Raw genomic sequence first — 19395 nt, 5'->3', positions numbered from 1 at the left:
ATTCAAGAACCGGTGAGATAAACCATAGAGATACTAGTTAGAATTGTGGGAGTATCAACGGGCATGGATACAAGAAAGCCTTCTGAGATGCCGGAAATATTCTATATCTTGATAAAGTGATGGTTACACAGGTTATGTATACAAGTATAAAAAGTCACCAAACTTTATACTAAAGATAAGTGTACTATACAGTATATAATAACCGAACTCTAAAATAACTTTAAGAATTAAAAAAAGGGTTCTATGCATAGTATACACTGATATGGTTGGCTAAACAAATATGGCACCAGTTAATGAGTACAGAAAGAAAATGTTATTTAAAAGTACTAGATAGTGAAAAGGAGATTTTTCTTAATACCAGATCTTCACTTACATATATTTTGGCATCAGAGTAAGTGATTGTGGGATTGTCTAAGTGCTAATAGGATCAAGTTAGATAAACTCAGCTTGGTGAGTTAATAATTTTTTTTGAGTATAGAGCTTTGCATATGGAATATATTTACATAAGTGATATTGTTTTCAATCTAGTTCTCAATCTATGAGTTCCTTTGAGTATAACCTTAGACACTGGGATTATGAGTTTGTGATGAGTCTCTGGGAATATATTCTTCAGGAAGGAGTAACAAGAGGCTCACTGATGTTGAAGATCTAGTTTAATAGAACAAGAAAATATGCCAAATGTGGTGAAACCTGTGAAGAGAAAAGGAAGGAAAAAGTAAATAATATGAGAATATCAGGAGAATGACGTAATTTGGGGACCACATTGTTTGAATATACAGAATGGGCTGACTTGACTGCCAATGCCAGGGAAAAGTTGTATCACATCACCAATGCAATGTACAAAAAAAAAGTGTGAATTATGGAACAGGAACACATTTGCATCTTGAGGTATATTTGTTGCCTGCTTTGGCATGATCTGCACTGAACTAAAAGTTACTAAATAATATAGTATATGTAGGAAGAATATCAAAATTGTTCTCTCAATACTCTCTGAGTGGCTTTGTAACCCAGGAGATAAGTAATTAATAAATGAAAGCATTTTTCCCTCCTAGTGGTCTACCAGTTGTAAATATCGGGGTTGAACATTACCCATAAGTTTGTGTGGTTGAGTCCGTGAAATGTGTCTTAGGGTATCTATGTTATTGATTTATACATATTATTAACATAATATTATAGTATTAAATTATTAGTATACAACACATATATACTGGCAATTTTATTTTAAAAAAATTTAATGTTTATTTATTTTTGAGAGAGAGGCAGAGCACAAGTAGGGGAAGGGCAGAGAGAGAGGGAGACACAGAATCTGAAGCAGGCTCCAGGCTCTGAGCTGTCAGCACAGAGCCAACGTGGAGCTTGAACCCATGAACTGCGAGATCATGACCTGAGCAGACGTTGGCCACTTAACTGACTGAGCCACCCAGGCACCCCAGCAATTTTATATTCCTTGGTGCCCTTTGACAGCTTATTGCATAACCATTAATGTGTTTCAGAAGGGAATTATTCCATACAGTTATGTTTTTGAGATTTCTAGACCCACTTCTACTTGGTTCCACAGAAAATCTGATTGATTTGGATGATATTTACATATTATGGCCATCTCTTTTTATTTATTTAATAATTCCAGTTTTCTAGCTTTGATGCAATAGCTAGTTTTAGAAAGTACTGATACATGCTAAATTTTTGAAAATTTTACTTTAAAGACCTGAAATTCTTTACTATGGTAACTTTTCCTTTTATTATTGTGCATATTGGTTTTCATCAGTGAGGTAAGATTAAATAGGACCAAAAGAAGCTTTTTTTTTGGCATATCTAGTGCTGCACATGAGATCTTCATCATGAAGACCAAAGAATATTAATTGCAAATTTTCTTCTACTAACAGATCAGGATAGCCAGACTATACTAAATTAGAAGGGACTGAATCTCTCAGGCATCTCTAGTTCTATTAGATACATGTGAATCTTGCCATTGGTATTGTTATTGTAGAAAATTGCTACAGAAAGTTATACAGAATCCAAAAGTTTCATAAATTTGGTTAAACAGAAAGTATTAATATTATATTTTAGAATATGATTTGAATTCCTTGGTTTTTATCAAATCTACTATAATTATAATTATTTGATGTTTTCTTGAATATTCTGATTCTCAAAACGTGGCCTAAGAAATACCAATTGGCTAATAATCAGGATTCTTTTAATGGGAAAGAAACCAAATCAATACATACAATTCCTTTCTCTGGTTCATGTGGGTAAATGAAAATACAATGCAATTTCAAAGATTTCTTAAAAAATATGCTAACTCTTATCTGCTATTCAGTAAACTAAAAAGTTACTAAAATTTGTACAATAATAGTGTTTATTGAAAGCTTGAATCAAAATTACATTAAGAAATCTTTTTGCTGCATAATTTGTGTAATGTTGCAAATTATTGCACATTATCGTATGTGCATACTCATAAAAAGTTGGAATTTTTTGCAAATAGGAGAGGATAGTTAGATAGTTGTCTTGAGTTGTTCATGGCTTCTAATAGCTGTTCTTTTTTTTCTTTTTAATTACTTACTTAGGGGAGCCTGGGTGGCACAGTCAGTTAAGCGTCTTAATCTCGGCTCATCTCGTGATCAAATAGTTTGCGAGTTTGAGCCCCACATCAGTCCATGTGCTGATGGCACAGAGCCTGCTTGGGATTCTATCTCTCCTCCTCTCTGCCCCTCCTCCAGGTGTGCTCTCTCTCACTCTCTCAAAATAAATAAATACGCTTAAAACAATATTTAAATTAATTATAAAATATAGCTTTATTATAATCTGTGTTTTGGTGGGAGTTATCCAGTTATCACTAATGTGTGTAGTGATGCATATTTTAATCAATAATATTTTATACCTATATCTTGATTTTAAAATATGTATGTATTGTAAACAAAAAGAAAGACATACCATCCTCATGGGTTAAGAATTAATATTGTTAAAATGTCCATACTACCCACAATTTTCAGATCAATGCAATCCCTACCAAAGTAGAAAGAGTATTTTTTGCATGACTAGAATAAACAATCCTAAAATTTGTATGGCACCACAGAAGACCCCAAATAGCCAAATCAGTCTTGAGAAAGAAGAACAAAACTGGAGGTATCACAATCCTAGATTTAAAGAGATCCTACAAAGCTATAAGAATCAAAACAATATGGCACTGGCACAAAAGCGGATACATAGATCAATGGAACAGAATAGAGAGCCCAGAAATAAACCCACACTGACATGGTCAATTAATCTATGTCAAAGGAGCCAACAATATACAACAGGGAAAAGACAGTCTCTTCAGTAAAAGGCCTGAGAAAACAGCTATATGCAAAATAAAAGGAAACTAGACCACTTTCTTACAACATATACAAAAATAAACTCAAAATGGATGAGAGACCCAAATGTGAGACCTGAAACCATAAAACTTCTAGAAGAAAACATATGCAGTAATCCCTTTGACATTAGCCTTCACAACATTTTTCTAGATATGTCTCCTCAGGCAAGGGAAACAAAAGCAAAAATAAACTGTTGGAACTACATCAAAATAAAAAGCTTTTACACAGCCAAAGGAACCATCAACAAAACAAAAAAAGCAACCTACTGAATGGGAGAAGATATTTGCAAATGATATATCCAATAAGAGGTTAATATCGAAAATGCACAAAGAACTTACACAACCCAACACCAAAAAACCCCAATCTGATTAAACATGGGCAGACAACCCACATAAACATTTTTCCAAAGAAGACGTACAGATCACTAACAGACACATGAAAAGATGCTCACCATCACGAATCATCAGGGAAATGCAAATCAAAACTGCAATGACATATCATCTTACACCTGTCAGAATGGCTAGAATAAAAAAGACAAGAAATAACAAGTGTTGGCAAGGACATGGAGGAAAGGGAACCTTCATGCACTGTTAATGGGAATATAAATTGGTACAGACATTGTAGAAAACAATTAGGAGTTCCCTCAAAAAATTAAAAATAGAAATACCATGCAATCCAGTAATTCCACTGCTGGGTATTTACCCAAAGAAAACAAAAGCAATAATTCAGAAAGATATATGCACCCCTATGTTTATTTCAGCAGTATTCATAATAATCAATATATGGAAGCAACTCAAGTGTCCATCAATGGATGAATGAATATATAATAAACACAACTAAGTATTATTTAGGCATAGAAAGGGTGAGATTGTGCCATTTGCTACAACACGAATGGATGTAGAGGGTATTATGCTAAGTGAAATAAGTCAAACAGAGAAAGACAAATACCTTATGATTTCACTAATGTGTGGAATCTAAAAAACAAGATAAACAAACAAAACAAAAAGCTGAAACAGACTTATAAATACAAAGAATAAATTAATGGTTGCCAGAGGGGAAAAGATGAGGGTATGGCCAAAATGGGTTAAGGGGGTAGGAGGTAAAGGCTTGCAGTTATGGAATGAAAAGTCACCGGGATGAAAGGTACAGAATAGGGAATACAGTCAATGGTATTATAATAACATCATATGGTGACAGATGATAGCTACACTTATAGTGATCATTGTATAGATTTGTTGATTCACTGTGTGTACACCTGAAGCTAATGTAATGTTATGTGTCTAGTATGTTTCCATTTTTAAAAAGACATGTATGTGTCGGAGTTCTGATATGAGTAAATAATACCCCTCTTGCTAATAAAGACACGTGCATAATCTCCTGCCTCCCATACTCACTTGTAAAGAAGTGACACTTCTTTGTTAATATCAAATCCTACTTACCCGGATATTTGTCCCTCTTAAATTGATCTAAACATATTAAGAACTGCTCCAAATCATTTACTATGATAACTTGTATTTCCAGGTCAAATCATTATTTATACCTGCTCTACTTTACCTGCCTTTTTCCATTTTATACTAACCTTCTTTCTCCCATACCGCAGATGGACAGTTATAGCTATGGTTGCAACCACACAATAGTTTTGGTGCCACGAAGCCTACATATTCCTGGGTTTTTATTTAATAACGCATTAAAACAAAATCTGCTACAATTTGTAGTCCAGGAGCATAATGTGTACCTTGGTTACATTATTGCCATTGTATCTTGCATTAAATAATATTCCCAGTTTGACTTGGCTGGGTCTGGGTATAATTCAGATCAGATAATCTGGAGAAATACAGCTTCCATGTAGCTAAGATACTCGGCAGAGCTAAACATTGCTTGCAAGTGGGCCATAAATGTAAATTCCTTTGTTATTTGGCCACTTATCCTGAAATTATAGTGTCCCATGTCCTGCTCTCTGTTGTAAATAAACCATATCGTATTTATACGTGTCCTTCAACTTATACCTATTTTAATATTAGTTTCATACAATTACACTAAAATAATAGCACCATGAGAGACTTTGAAGGCCACCTGATTGTTTATTTCTCAAACTGGAATTTGTCGCCCTATCTAGTACAGTGAGGTGCCTGGGTTACTCTAAGGTACAGAATTTTTGAAACTTTAAGTTTGAAAATTTAAGTGATGATATGATATACAACAAATATGTTTTGTTTTAATCAGAGGGAATTTGAAACATTATTGTGGGGCTAAACCACACTGTTTTATATTATGCTTTATGCAACATTCACATGGTTTATTTTGGATAGTGCATGAGATTTCAAAAACATTCCTGTGTGCAGTGATTGCTTTTGGATACTGTGTTAGCTTTCTGTCGTCATCATAGCAAATAGCCACAAATACGGTGACTTACCACAACGACCCTTACAGATTATCGCACCATTCTGTAGGTCAGAAGCTCTGAGCTTCGTAAGACGGAAACCAAGGTGTTGGGCAACTGGGCTTTTATCAGAAGGTTCTGAGAAGAATCTGCTTTCAGACTCCTTCAAGTCCTTGCTGGAATAACCCTCTCTTCATGTGTGGAACTGGGGTCCTTCTTCCCTCGTCAAATGTCAGGCAAGGGCTTGTTTTACTTCCACAAGCCGTTCTGCATTCTTTGCCATGGTTTTCCACGAAGCCCTGACCTCACTCCAGTCAAGGCTGGCCAAGCTCTTCTCTGAGTTGGAATCTTGCTGGCTTCTTTTTCTGTGACATCCCACTTGTCTCTGCGGCTCTAGCTAAAAGAGCTTTTGAGGGCTCAGGCGACTGATTTGGCCCACCTGGATAATGCAGGCTCCTCCCTTTACATTCCGGTTCCTAACCTTAACTACATATGTAAAGTCCTTTTGTTATGTCACGTGACATGCGCATAGTTTCCAGGAAGTAGGACATGGGCATGTTTGGAAGACCAATATTCAGCCTACCACAAAGACGCTTCTAGAACCTTCGGGGAAAGCTTGAAAGGCGCTGACACTTTCATCTTAAAGATGAGAAAAATCAGGACCAGAGAAAGTGAAGTGACCTGCAGGAGTTTATGCAACCAGATAGACGGTTCTGCGGTTAAAACGCTGTGATCCTGAATTCTAGTCTAATGATCTTTTCTACTGAAGCGTGCCCTCATTCAATTTAATAAAATGCTTGTAGTCTGTGTGGTTATAGCGTCTACGCTTTGTGTAATGCAATGGAGAACCAAAAAAGTCAGCAAAAGAGCTGCAATTTATAAATCTTTAAACATTTACATTTCATTGTTTAAAGACAATAATATTAGGATGTTTAATGAAATTTTCTCACTTGTTCCTCCAGATTTTTTGTCATTGTTTTGATTTAAACTGAGCCTGGGGGTTTCCTGAAGTGAGCCACTCTCTTAAAATGGGAGCTCCAGTTGGTATTATCCAAAGAGAAATGTTCAATATAAAGCTTTGTGATTTGCTGGAAGTTCAATGTGATACTTATGATAACTACGCTTGTATAAAAAAAAAAATCTCTGTAGCAGTTATTTATATTATCTTATAAATGCTACTGTGCAGCTGTGGCATGCGATATCATCCTTCACAAGTATAGCAGGTACACTTAGGTGAATCTATAAAACTTTATACTGGTACATCTAATTAACCTTGCACCACTGTGCTTAAGTGAAGCACGATTTGAATTTTTCAATAATTCTTCAGCACGTGGAAGAAAAGCAGGTAACTGCAGGGACTCTTTGGAGACAAGAAGATGTTCCGTTCCTGAAAGAAACGCATTCGCCCCAGAAGGGCTTTAACAAAATATGAATAAGCTGATTCATTACTTTTCTCCTTTTTCCCTTCTTCATTTAGAATTTCCTCCTTCTTTTCTGCTTATACCCTGGTTCTGCTCTGCTTGCTTCTTGATTCTTTTTTCTGAAACCCCTGCTTTCCCTCCCTAATACTTATATGGAATCAACAGTGAAACTGATAAACTAGAAAAGTATACATGACATGTTTCAACTCTCCTATGGCAGAGACTAGGATCACCAAATATTCCGATTGCTCTCTTACTTCCCTGTTGTGTTTAATTTGGAATGGAGCCATGTGACTAGGTCTATCTGATGGATTGTGAGTAGAAGTGAAATGTGTCACTTTCGGGTCCAGGCAGTTAAGAGCCAATGTGCCTCCCGCACTTCTCCCCACCTCTGCTATGTGATCCTAATGTCCGTAAATTCTCGACGGGGAGCTACAAGACGGAAGAGGATTGCTCAGCCCTACTGGATTTTAATTGGGCAAAAACCTCACCAAACTTTTTTTGTATTAAGCCTCTGAAATTTTTGGAGTTAGTCTAGCCCATCAGGACCTATTCAGAAATTCATAGCAGAAGTGGGGGATGGCCATCATCCAAATCCAGAATATGCTAACTACCTCTCAAGTACAATACTTGAGAGAAGGCAATAAGGAAATAGATATTGGGGGGTAGGGGGGAAAAGGCGATCCTTGTTCTACAGTGACAAATCATTACAGAAAACTGTTGGCAGTAATTTGGGAAGCAGACCATGTAAATGAACACCGAGCCAGGAGCTCCATGTCACGGTATTGGAAAAGAAAACATCGGTAGTGTATCTTAGTATCTGTTGACTCTGTGTGGTGAGGTATTATAATAATGAGATTTGCTTAGGAAAGCGTTGTCTGGTTTGTAGCAGGAATGAAAGGAAATACGTGGTTCAGAGATGTGGCCTTTTAGGGTTGGAAAAGCCTACTGCTTCTAGAACTTACTCGGTAAGAAATAGTATTAATAAAGGCTTTGAGGCTCAAATGTCTAATAAAAGTTACCACCTCAGGAAAATGACGAGGGCCAAAACTCAAAATAACTTTGAGTCTTCCCATTTAGTTATAAAAGCCTTAAAAGAACTGTCATTTTCTTGAAAGAGAATGCATTCTTTTTCCATTGCTATGTAACAACTTACACAAATGTAGTGGGTTAGAGCTACGTTCATAGCTTCATGGTATATAAATTATATCTCAATAAAGCTGTTAAGAAAACAAAAATATCCATTTAGTTGTCTCATAGCTTCTGTGGCTCAGGAGTCTGGGCATGGGTTAATTGGATCCTTTTTCTCACAAAGATGCAATCGAGGTATCAGCTGGGGTTGTGGTCCCATCTGATGTCGGGGTCCCATCTGATGTCTTCTAGTTCACATAGTGTTGGTAGAATTCATTTCGTTGCATCTGTAGAACTCATAGCAATTTTCTTGTTCAGGGCCAGGAGAAGAGAGACAGCTTCTGCTGATTCATTTGCCTGATCTATAGACCCTCTTTTAAAGGTTCAACTGATTAGGCCAGGCCCACCCAGGGTAATGTCCCTTTTGATTAACTCAAAGGCACAAGATTAGGAACCACAATTACATCTATAAAAATTCTTCCACCTTTATCATATAACATAACTTTATTTCAGAAATGACATCTATCATTTTTAGATGCCTCACTCACACTCAAGGAGAGTACCTATCCAGGACATGTACTTCAGGGGCTGGTAATCTTGGGGGCCATTTTAGAATCCTGCCTAGTACAGAAAGAGACAGAGAGAGATGTGGGCAGTAGGAGAGAGAACGGCAGTTATAGGGATTACAAAGTTAGGAAATAAAGTAGATCTGAGAACAATACCTTGAAAATAACTTTGGATGCACATATTATTGGAACAAAGAGATTATAAGCCTGGTATGTTTTTAAGGAAAATGTGCTGCCAATAAAAATCTTGACTGTCTTTGACTATTTGAAATTTCCAAACCACCTTTGGTCCCATATCTTCCCAAAGAAAGAGGTGGGCTGCAGATCTGTATGGTTACCAAGGAGGGCCTCTTCTCCTATGGCTATTAAAGATGTACCCAGCAGGACAATGAAAAAGGAAGAATATTTTGCAGATGGCTTCAGGAGCCATAGAGAACAATGGACAAAGAATTTTCTTCCACAGTAGAATCAGGTTCTTATCAAGGAACCTCCGCACCCCAGAGTAAAAGGCCTATAGTTTACAAGTGCTGTGTGTTTCCCATTTATTATGGGCTGAATCCTGTCTCCCATCAAGTTCACACTTGAAATGTTAACTCCCAGTATGTGAAATGTGACTGTATTCAAAGGTGGAAACTTTAAGAGGTGATTATTTAAAAAAACTTTTTAAACATTTATTCATTTTTGAGAGACACAGAGAGACAGAGCATAGGCAGGGGAGGGGCAGAGAGAGAGGGAGACACAGAATCAGAAGCAGGCTCCAGGTGCTGAGCTGTCAGCACAGAGTCCCATGCGGGGCTCAAACTGACCAACCGTGAGATCATGACCTGAGGCCACGTAGCATGCTTAATCTACTGAGCCACCCAGGTGCCCCTGAAGAGGTGATTGCTTTAAAATGGGGCAGTTAAGGTGGGCTCTATTCCTAGCTGACTGGTGTCCTTTTAAGAAGAGGAAATTTGAACCCACCGATACCACGGATGTATGTGCACAGTGTTAAGGCCACATGAAGACACAGCAAGAAGGTGGCTATCTGCAAGTCAAGGACAGAAGCCACACTGTTAGCACTTTGATTTGGAACTTGTAGCTTCCATAACTGTGAGAAAATTAATGTACGTTGTTAAAGCCCCCCAGTCTGTGGTATTTTGTTATGACAGCCCTAGCAAAATACCATATCATCCTTCCATTTTTAAAGTGTCTATCTTGTTTCTGTTCCTGTTCTTGTGTGTGGTAGTAGGGTGGTGTGGAGAGGTTTTTGACTTTTCTTTTTCCTTTTAGTGTGGGTGTCCAGAACAAGAGAAACCACATCTGAACCGGATGGAGAATCCTGGCACTCCTGGCCTTTGAGTTGGACGCAATGACTTCATGGGACTTCAGAATGTCTCCCCTGGAGAGCGATCAAGTGTATTCTATGTGTAGGAAGAAGAAATAAAATGGATTTGAGTGACAAGTGTAGGTTGTGGCAGTGACAGTAAGACTCACCAGATTGTCCATGTCACCCTGGCACATTTCCTAGCCACAATTTCTTTGTTCTATTAGGTTTTGATTTTATCACTCTCAAATATTCATTCTCTCCTTCTATATGAAAATATTGGACCTTCCTGCCTATTGCTATGGGGCTTACAGTGTTTCCTTCCAGAGCAGTATGCAGTACCCCTGTCGATATGGCTAGTTTTCGACAATGAAATATGAGTAGCAATGATGGTGCCAATTTTGAGCAGAAGCTTAAAGAGCCATTTATTATTTCTACTCATTGATTTGAATCCACAAAGAGGACTGGGATGGAGGAAAGGTATTTCAAGTAGGGTGAATAGCATTAATAGAATCTAAAATATCATACTGAGCATACTTTACAGGTATGGTGAACAGGACCAAGTGGTAGGGTAGAGTTGGGTTAGGGTAGTTTACACACACACACACACACACACACACACACACACACACACACACGTTAACACAGAAAAGTGGAAGTTAGGTATCAGACCTTATATTGAGACATATGGTAACAGTTCATAGGCTCCAGTCTAGGTAAAAGGTCACTGTCATGTCAGGGGAGTCTGAAAAGGGTCATCCAGTGAAGCTACCTACCCATGGGACATCTTACAGAAGGAATTCTGAGAAGTAATGTGTATTTTTCTGGGTATGATTATAACTTAGGATATAAATAGTATCCAAGAGAAATTATAGTCAATATGAGATCTTTTTCAAATAAGAAATTATGGGTCTTCTATTGCTTCATTTGATATTTGCTGGTTTTTAAATTTGATATATGAATTGGCGACTTCAGAAATACTTTTCCATGTAAATACTGATCGAGCATTCCAGAACATTCCTGTTCTGTCATTTACTAGCTGGGTAGCCCTGAACAAGTTACTGAATCCTTGATCAGCTTCAGTTTCCTCGTACATAAACTGGCTTTTAGTACTAGAGCCAAATTCACAGTTTTGCTAGAAATAAATCTGCTAGAATTAGTGCACAAAAAACACGTAGCACAATGCTTGGTACATGTTAGGTGTTGTTACCTCTTCTCCTCCTTCCCTTCTCTTCCTTCTCCTTCTTCATATTTGAAGAAAAGGAATAAAGAAGAGGTGATTTTTTTTGCTCTTTTACCTGTTTATCTAACACACAAATTAATGAATTAAATGAATTAATGTTTTTCTTCTTTTCAAATACTTTTCTACAAAAATATTTCTAAGAGGAGTGCCTGGGTGGCTCAGTCAGTTGAGCTCCCGACTCTCGATTTCAGTTCAGGTCATGATCGAGGGTTGTAGGATCGAGCCCTGCATCAGGCTCTGCACTGAGTATGGAGCCTGCTTGGGATTCTCCCTCTCTTTTCCTCTACCCCTACCCCACTTGTGTGTGTGAGCTCTCGCGCTCTCTCTCTCTCTCTCTCTCTCTCTCTCTCTCTCTCTCTCAAATTAAAAATAGAATTTTTTTTCTAAGAACATTCACGGTTTTTTTGTATGTTGTTCTGTACTCTTTGTGTACAAGTAGCTAAAGTGTTGTGCCTATTATATGACTACCCCCATCCACCCAAACACATACACACAAAATTAACAACTGTTTATCTGGTGTTAACAATTGGAATAAAGGATATAATGTTGAAAAGGAAAAAAAAAGGAAACCTGAGTTAGGGACCCCACACTTGACTGTAGCTATAAAGACCCCCACAAGATGGGTGTTCCTTAAGAAGGAAGATGTGAATATTGATATTGGCAAACATTTCCTGTTGCCTTTATAGACATTGGTTTTGTTCGAACCCATAATATTTTTTGTTTGTTTTCGTTTTTCATTTAGAGCAGGTGTAGGCAAACTACAGCCTACAAACTAAATCTGGCCCACTGCCTGTTTTTATAAATAAAATTTTATTGAACACAGCCACCCCCCCCCTTTTCATTCTGTATTGTCTATGGCTGGTTTTTGCTACAATGGAAGAGCTGAGTTGTTAACAATGACACCATATGGCCCCCAAAACCTACAATGTTTACTATGTCTCTTTATAAAAAGAAATTGATGACACCTAGTTTAAAAGAATGGCTTTGTACATGTAGAAAATTATTATTTCTTTAATTTCTAGGGTAAACTATTTCAAATCCTTTTCTCTTGGCCAAAAGATAGTCTGGAGAGAGGAAAGAACCCTCCTTTTCTTACTTCCCTTTTGTTATCTGGTGGTCTCAGGCTTATCATTCCTCCTTCTGGTAGCCAGCTTCTAAATCACAGTAGTATATTCTTTTTTCTCACTATAACCTAACATATTACAATATATCTGTGGCAAATCTTGTCTTATAAAAGGGCCGGAAGTTCTGTGGTCATTAGGCAATCATGTCACAACTTCTAGAGAGCCTCAAGACAGAAGCAAGACTTTCCCTTCCCTGCTTTTGAAACAGACCTCCTCACTCGTAGGTCTGAAATCTATCCTCATGATCATAAACTTTCCCCATACAATTGCCTAGATGAAGATCGACAAATACAGTATGCTATTTGCCATAAAGCTGGCAAGTAATGAAATACAATTGGATACTCTTGCTTGAAATTTTGCTTCCTGGACCTGTGTCTAGTGGTGTGGTCTGCTGAGTTGATCATGTCTTGTGCACCCTCTTGGATATTTAATGATAAATAATAGGCCAGTAAGAAGTACTCAGGCATTCAGTTTGATAGCTTCAGAATGACTCACTACTATATGCGGTGGGATTATAAAAATGGATTCGGGGTTTGCTTCAGTTTATCAAAAAGCTGTGAACTGTCCTTGAAACCCTGTGGATTTTAATTGCTTATAATGCCTATCTAAAATGATCCTATGAAAAGTGAATTTGATATTTTCCCTTCTTCATGCAAGTAACAGTTTTTTTATATATAGATAAGGGGAAAACCCCTGCAGAATTGTCAGAAATGCTGCATCTCACTTTATGAACCCTGAAGTAATGGCTTTACAAGAGGTACATGCAGGAGCCTGTTATTGACTGTGAAGACATTCTGTATCGGTTGACTGTGAACTGAAGTATCGTTTTCCCTCTCATCCTGGCACCTGGATAGTATTAAATTTGAACCTTTGATTTGATTGATACATCTCAGCAGCAGGACATTTAGACATTTATGTCATAAAACCAAAATGAAATATTTTATATCACTGAACACGGCCCTGCAAGGTACAGTAGTTAAAATCAAATGAAGTTAGCATCAATTTTACAGTTATTTAAAAAGCATACACACAGGCACACACGTGCACATCTACACATAAACCCACTATAGAAATGCCCCCCTCTTTTTGTTTCAGAGTGACATTTAGTAAAAACATAAAGTTTACCTAAAGAAGCTGAGGTGGCAGCTTTAAATGCAATAAACGGGGACCTACTTACATATGCAAAATAGGCACTCACAGGTGCAAGAAAGGTAATTGCTGGTGCAAAATATGCCATTACCTGTTTTACAGGCACAACTGCCTGATTTGTAAGGGCAACTAGCTGATTTTGTCTTCCTCTGCATAATTTTTATGCACAAATTAGTTGCTTTGGAAAACTTGGCACCAATCTTTCTCTGTTCGTAGGCCTAAAACATATTATGTATAAAGACAATAGAAGCTTTGCCGTCCGTCAGTAAAATGCGTTTGTTGCCTGTTTTTATTTGTAAAAGCTAAAACACAGAAAGGCTCTCTGGAATCTTATTTTTCTTCCTCTGATAACAAGATTTTTTTGTTTAGTACAGTGTGTTTCATTAGCGCTTTAAAATCTGCTGAAGCCAGGCGGCAACTTGCCTGCCTATTAGTTTAACGGAAGGCCCATCACAGCACTGCATTAGGCATTGTCTTGGGAACAATTAAGACATGCCATCCCCACAAAGCAGTTTTTAAGTGGGCAAAACATATTTAATGGTAGGGTTTGTGGCACCCAGAATGGAAATACAATGAAAACTGTAGGGAATATGTACTTACCCTAACACTAAACAGGTTCCTTATAATTCACATATACTCTCTGGGGGATATGGTATCTCGCATGTACATTCTAAGTGTTGCTAATGAAATGTTTATCATCTGTGGCAGCCTCAACAGAAAAGCATAATCTGTGGCCAGCTAAAGGGCACTGTTAACAACAGCAATAATGCATATTTAATATGCACATAATTATTGATCTGTTTAGTAAAAAAGCTTATGAATAATATTCATATTTAGGGCTAGGTGCTAAAGTATCCTGGGAATCAGGCATCAACAGCTTAGCAATTGATAGATGTAGACAGGTCAGACAATGTCAGTCTAATGGCATCTAATCGATAGAGACAAATATGTCAGAAAGGTGGTTTGAGAAATACCTTTATAATGTATAAAAAAGACCTGGTTCAGTATCCCCTTTCCTTTCCTAATATGATACACGTATGTTTCTAAAGCAAGAGTGTTTTTTATTATGTCTATCCCAAGCGCTCATGGCAGGTCAAATTAAAATACAACATACGTGCAGTTCAGCCATCCTGCTCCCAATATCATATGATATATAAAAAAGCAATGTCAACAACAGTACAAAACTTGTATGCCACTCTTAATATGTTTTTCGGCATTAAAATTTGGGAGCACTCTGAGAACAAACATTCAAGAAAAATCATTTGAATGGTTTTACTGTCAATAAAGGCAAATTTTCTGATAAAAAGTTGGGGAGCAGACCCTATGTGAGGCCACTGACAGTTCCTTTTAATACATTTACCTGATTTCTGTTTGGAGGACACATTTGTTGTGAAAGACAGGGTTATAGTTTTGTGGCACTTTAGAAATCTGTGACCAGATTTCTTATAATGGCATGAGTTGAAGTTTCTCTCTAGTTGACTGAAGGGAGAAGTTTTGTATTAAACCTGAATTTCCTTCCTTCCTTTCTTTCTTTCTTTCTTTCTTTCTTTCTTTCTTTCTTTCTTTCTTTCTTTCTTTCTTTCTCTAATGTTGGTTCCTTTTGGAGAGAGTGAGTGTGAGTGGGGGAGGGGCAGAGTGGGGGTTAGGTCAGAGAATCCAAAGATGCCTCCAGGCTGACAGCAGCGAGCCTGATACAGGGCTTGAACTCATGAAATGTGAGATGATGAACTGAGCTGAAGTCAGATGCTCAACCAACTGAGCCACCAGGGTCCCTAATTTCCACTTTAATAGTCACTGTAGAGGGAATCAGAATCAGTGCTTCATCTCAGAAGGCATTTAGATCCAGATGGCATTGTTATGTTTCTCTCTAAGATCTATGCAATAAATTGTATGAAATGTTATCAATGACTTTCTTGCTGGTAATTTTTATTTTTAAGAGCAGGTCACAGATGAGGTCCAGGGGACAAATTTAATTTCTGTGTGAAATAGTTGAGTTAGCTTTATTCTGTTTCATTGTCTCCTGTGAAACTTCATGAGAACAGAAATTTGGTCTTGTTTCTTTAGTAGCTAGCAAGTATACTCAGTCATGTTCTTTCAAAGGAACTAACATTAATAAATGCATGTAAAATAATATCGAAAGGAAGGTAAAGAAAAAGACTCTGTGGAAAGTTTTGGACAATATTTTTTCCATTTTGTTTGGGAATATTTTTCAGTATGGACAGTGATCTAAATTGAATGTGTTTCTGAAAGTAAGATATTCAAATACACTGTAAGATACTCAAGATATATTGAGAACAATTAGTAGTTCAAATATAAAGAAAAGGTATAAGCTAAACATCTCATTATCAACTACAAAGGAGGCAATGGGCATCTTTACTGATGAACAACTTCACAGGTCAAAAAAGTTACCAATGGCCAACGAAAGAATAAGATTTTTCTTGATAATCCAAATCAATTATTCTGACATTTTCCCAGAAATGTTCATGGACATTTAAGAAGAATTAAGTATTTCTAATTTACCCAATGTCAAGCAAATGTGAACATAAAAATATGCCATCAAGTTCAATAGTCGATGAAGGACAAAATAAAATGCACTATTATTGTAACTGATACACATTTTTTTCTGAAATACATATTTACTTCATGTACATACAAAAAATATATACATATATACGTATACATATACATACATATATACGTATATATACACATATACGTATATGTGTATATATACGTATATATACACATATACGTATATGTGTATATATACGTATATATGCACATATACGTATATGTGTATATATACGTATATATGCACATATACGTATATGTGCATATATACGTATATATACACATATACACATATGTATATATACGTATATATACACATATACATATATGTATATATACATATATACACACATACACATATGTATATATACATATATATACACCTATACACATATGTATATATGCATATATATACACATATACATATATACACATTTATATGTATATATATATATATACACATATACATATATATGTATATATACATGTACATAATATATATTTTTATTTTTTTAATAAAGGCAACTCTTTGCATTTATAAAGAAATGTTATTTAATTTTTACAGCCCTATATGACACCTTATGCAAAAAATTTTACAAACCAAAGAAATTTTCTCTTTGGATCTATGTGCCTATTTTTTATTTGGAACACATGAACATCCTATGTATATATTTTTTACAAAATATATATCTGGTATAGATAGTAATGAGTCTGTTTTACTACACAAAAAGACAACTGGAGATGATAGAGGAATAATAATAGCACCGAAGGAAAAACAGAAGTGAAGCCTTCTACAAAACAAGAATTGATTCTGAGATGGATCAATACATGTTTGCATATAAAAATTACACCTACTTTGGAAAATATAATGAAAGTGCTGAAATCTGGAAGTCATTCATGGAAAATGAACCATCGAGAATAAAAGGGACAAAATGGGGACTTGGATAAAGTTGTGCAAAGTTCTTCCTGAAAATACTGATTACAAGCCAATGAAACAGAAAATTGGCTCCAAATCTACACACTCCCGGTTAGGACCTAGTTTGCTTTCTCTTCTACTATTCCTTTCTCTACACTTGTCTCCTCTTCCAAATTCTACTTCAAGTGCAGTTTTGGCCCTCTCTCTACTATGCTCCCTGGGCTTGTACTGCCTGTTGGCCTCCAGGCTCTGAAGGTTCTGAGTCACTGTATCTTTGAATAAACAATCATTATTAGTGAGGAAAATTAGCCTAAGCAGAGAGCCATCTTCAAAAGAAGAAGAAAGCTGGTTCTTTTGTCAAGGTCATAAGGAAATTTGAAAGGAAGATAAAATGCTAGCCTTAAAAAAACCCAACAAACAAACAAACAAACAAACAAAACCCCACCACCTACAAATACATGATTTTCAGGTTGGTATGCATGCACCTTTCATCTTGCCTGCTTTGATTCAGCATTTTTGGTAGCAGGGGTATATAGGCATGTGGTAATTTCTTTTTATTAGAGCTAAGGACTCTCATAGAGATAGGGGTAATCCAAAAGAAAAATAGTAGAAACCACAGAAGTTAATAGTATAAGTTAGTTTTTAGAGAAAGTAAGAATAAGCTTTTACTGTGATCATCATCAACCTGATGCATTATATGCAACTTGTAGTCTGGAAAAGAGCGGTTTCAACTACAAAATTACCCTGGATTTCTTCCTTTTAAGTCTCTTATCACCTTGTTTAATGGTTTCTATGTGTTTAGTTTTTCATCATTAGGTAACTTTAACTTAAGGAGTTCAAAGACCATGTCTTGCTCAGGCTCCTCCCCAAAGTATGTAGTTTAGCATCTCAGTAAATATTTGTTGAAATAAAATGAACATACTTTTAAAATAAACATTTACTGAACATCTATTATGGAGAAGGCAGTGTGTGTTAGTGGCTGGGAAAAGAAAAAGAATAACATTTAGGGGTTTAAAGTCTAGTTGAGTTGGTAGGTGTGCAGGAAAGAAAGATAAACAGTAAAGAAGATAGGGTCTGATAAATGCCAAGTGGGATTAGTAGGAAGCAAACAAACTACCAAAGTTAGTCACCCCTCAGGGCTGGGAAGGGTAAAGAAAGTATGGATCTCTTATATATCTCTGCTATTGCTCCTGAAGAAGAAACCTCCATCCTACATGCCGCTGTGTGCATCTTTGAGTGGGATTCAGGGCCCCTAGCCCTATTTACCCCTTGACTTTCCAAATACCAAAATTGGAGCGTGCAGAATTTTGAAAGCAATGAAGCATTCGAGGCTTTCTGTTCTTTCTATTAAAAGATTCAGCAGAGCGTGTTCAGTTTTGCCGCTTCTGAATTGGTCTAGGCTACTTCTCCTGATGCTAACTCAGAAGCCACCTCTACCTGAGCTGCATTGAAATGAAAGCATGGTGTGCCTAAAGATGGGGGTGGGTGGGCAGGGTTTATCACAGCAGGGGGCACTGCCTGGAAGGAGAAGAATTGGAAACCAGGATCCTACCTGGATGGGGCAGACGCTTCAGCTAGAACTGTGATCAGAGTGGAGGGAGAGGAGGCTGTGGCATCTAAAGAACAGAATGGCAGAAAGCCGAAATCCCGTTAGCGCTAGTTTCAGTAAGACCTAAGTCTCCATGTTTGAAGGCAGAGCTGGGTAACTAACATTTCAATTTTTATAAACTTTTAATTGAGTGCTTAATATTCATTCATTCAATCATTCATTCATCCAATCTATATTTAATGATCCCTTTGGGGATCTAAGGAAGGAACAATATAAAATGTATCATGTGCTACAATAGAAATTAATAAGTACAATGGGAATAGAAATAAAGGAGTGCATACTTTTGCCTCAGGGAGGGGGGCAGGGAATGTTCTATAAAGGAAGTGACCTTTGAACTAGATATTAAAAGATGATGGGCTTTCACAGGAGGAGGAGAAAGGGCATTTCAAAGAGCAATGAGTGAAAGTTGAATTATTTAGCTTTGCACGCACTACTGAAACATGGACTTCTCGACTGCTTATTAATCGTGTGGCTTCAGAGGATTTTTGTAAGGAAAATGAAACATGTGAACAAGGTTTGAGCCCTACACTGTTCCTAAATTTACCATTATTTGCTAGATAACATGCTTGAAAAATCAGCCTATAAAGTTCAGGAGAAATTATGTTGAGGTATTGAATAAAAATGACAGA

At 36.8% G+C, this 19395-nt stretch overlaps 1 long non-coding RNA gene across 1 annotated transcript; it reads right to left on the bottom strand.

Annotated features, from left to right (window-relative positions):
• Window positions 1–635: 635 nt before the first annotated feature.
• LOC109498601 lies at window positions 636–6959 on the bottom strand. The gene is made up of 2 exons (XR_002155431.2): window positions 5764–6959; window positions 636–690 (listed from the first exon to the last, which is right to left on the bottom strand). It is a non-coding gene; the product is annotated as an uncharacterized LOC109498601 (long non-coding RNA).
• Window positions 6960–19395: the final 12436 nt, after the last annotated feature.

Source organism: Felis catus, chromosome A3 (genome assembly GCF_018350175.1).
Source record: "Felis catus isolate Fca126 chromosome A3, F.catus_Fca126_mat1.0, whole genome shotgun sequence".
NCBI lineage: Eukaryota > Metazoa > Chordata > Mammalia > Carnivora > Felidae > Felis > Felis catus.
The sequence above is the reverse complement of the archived record's forward strand: the minus strand, read 5'-3'. Positions and strand labels throughout refer to the sequence as shown.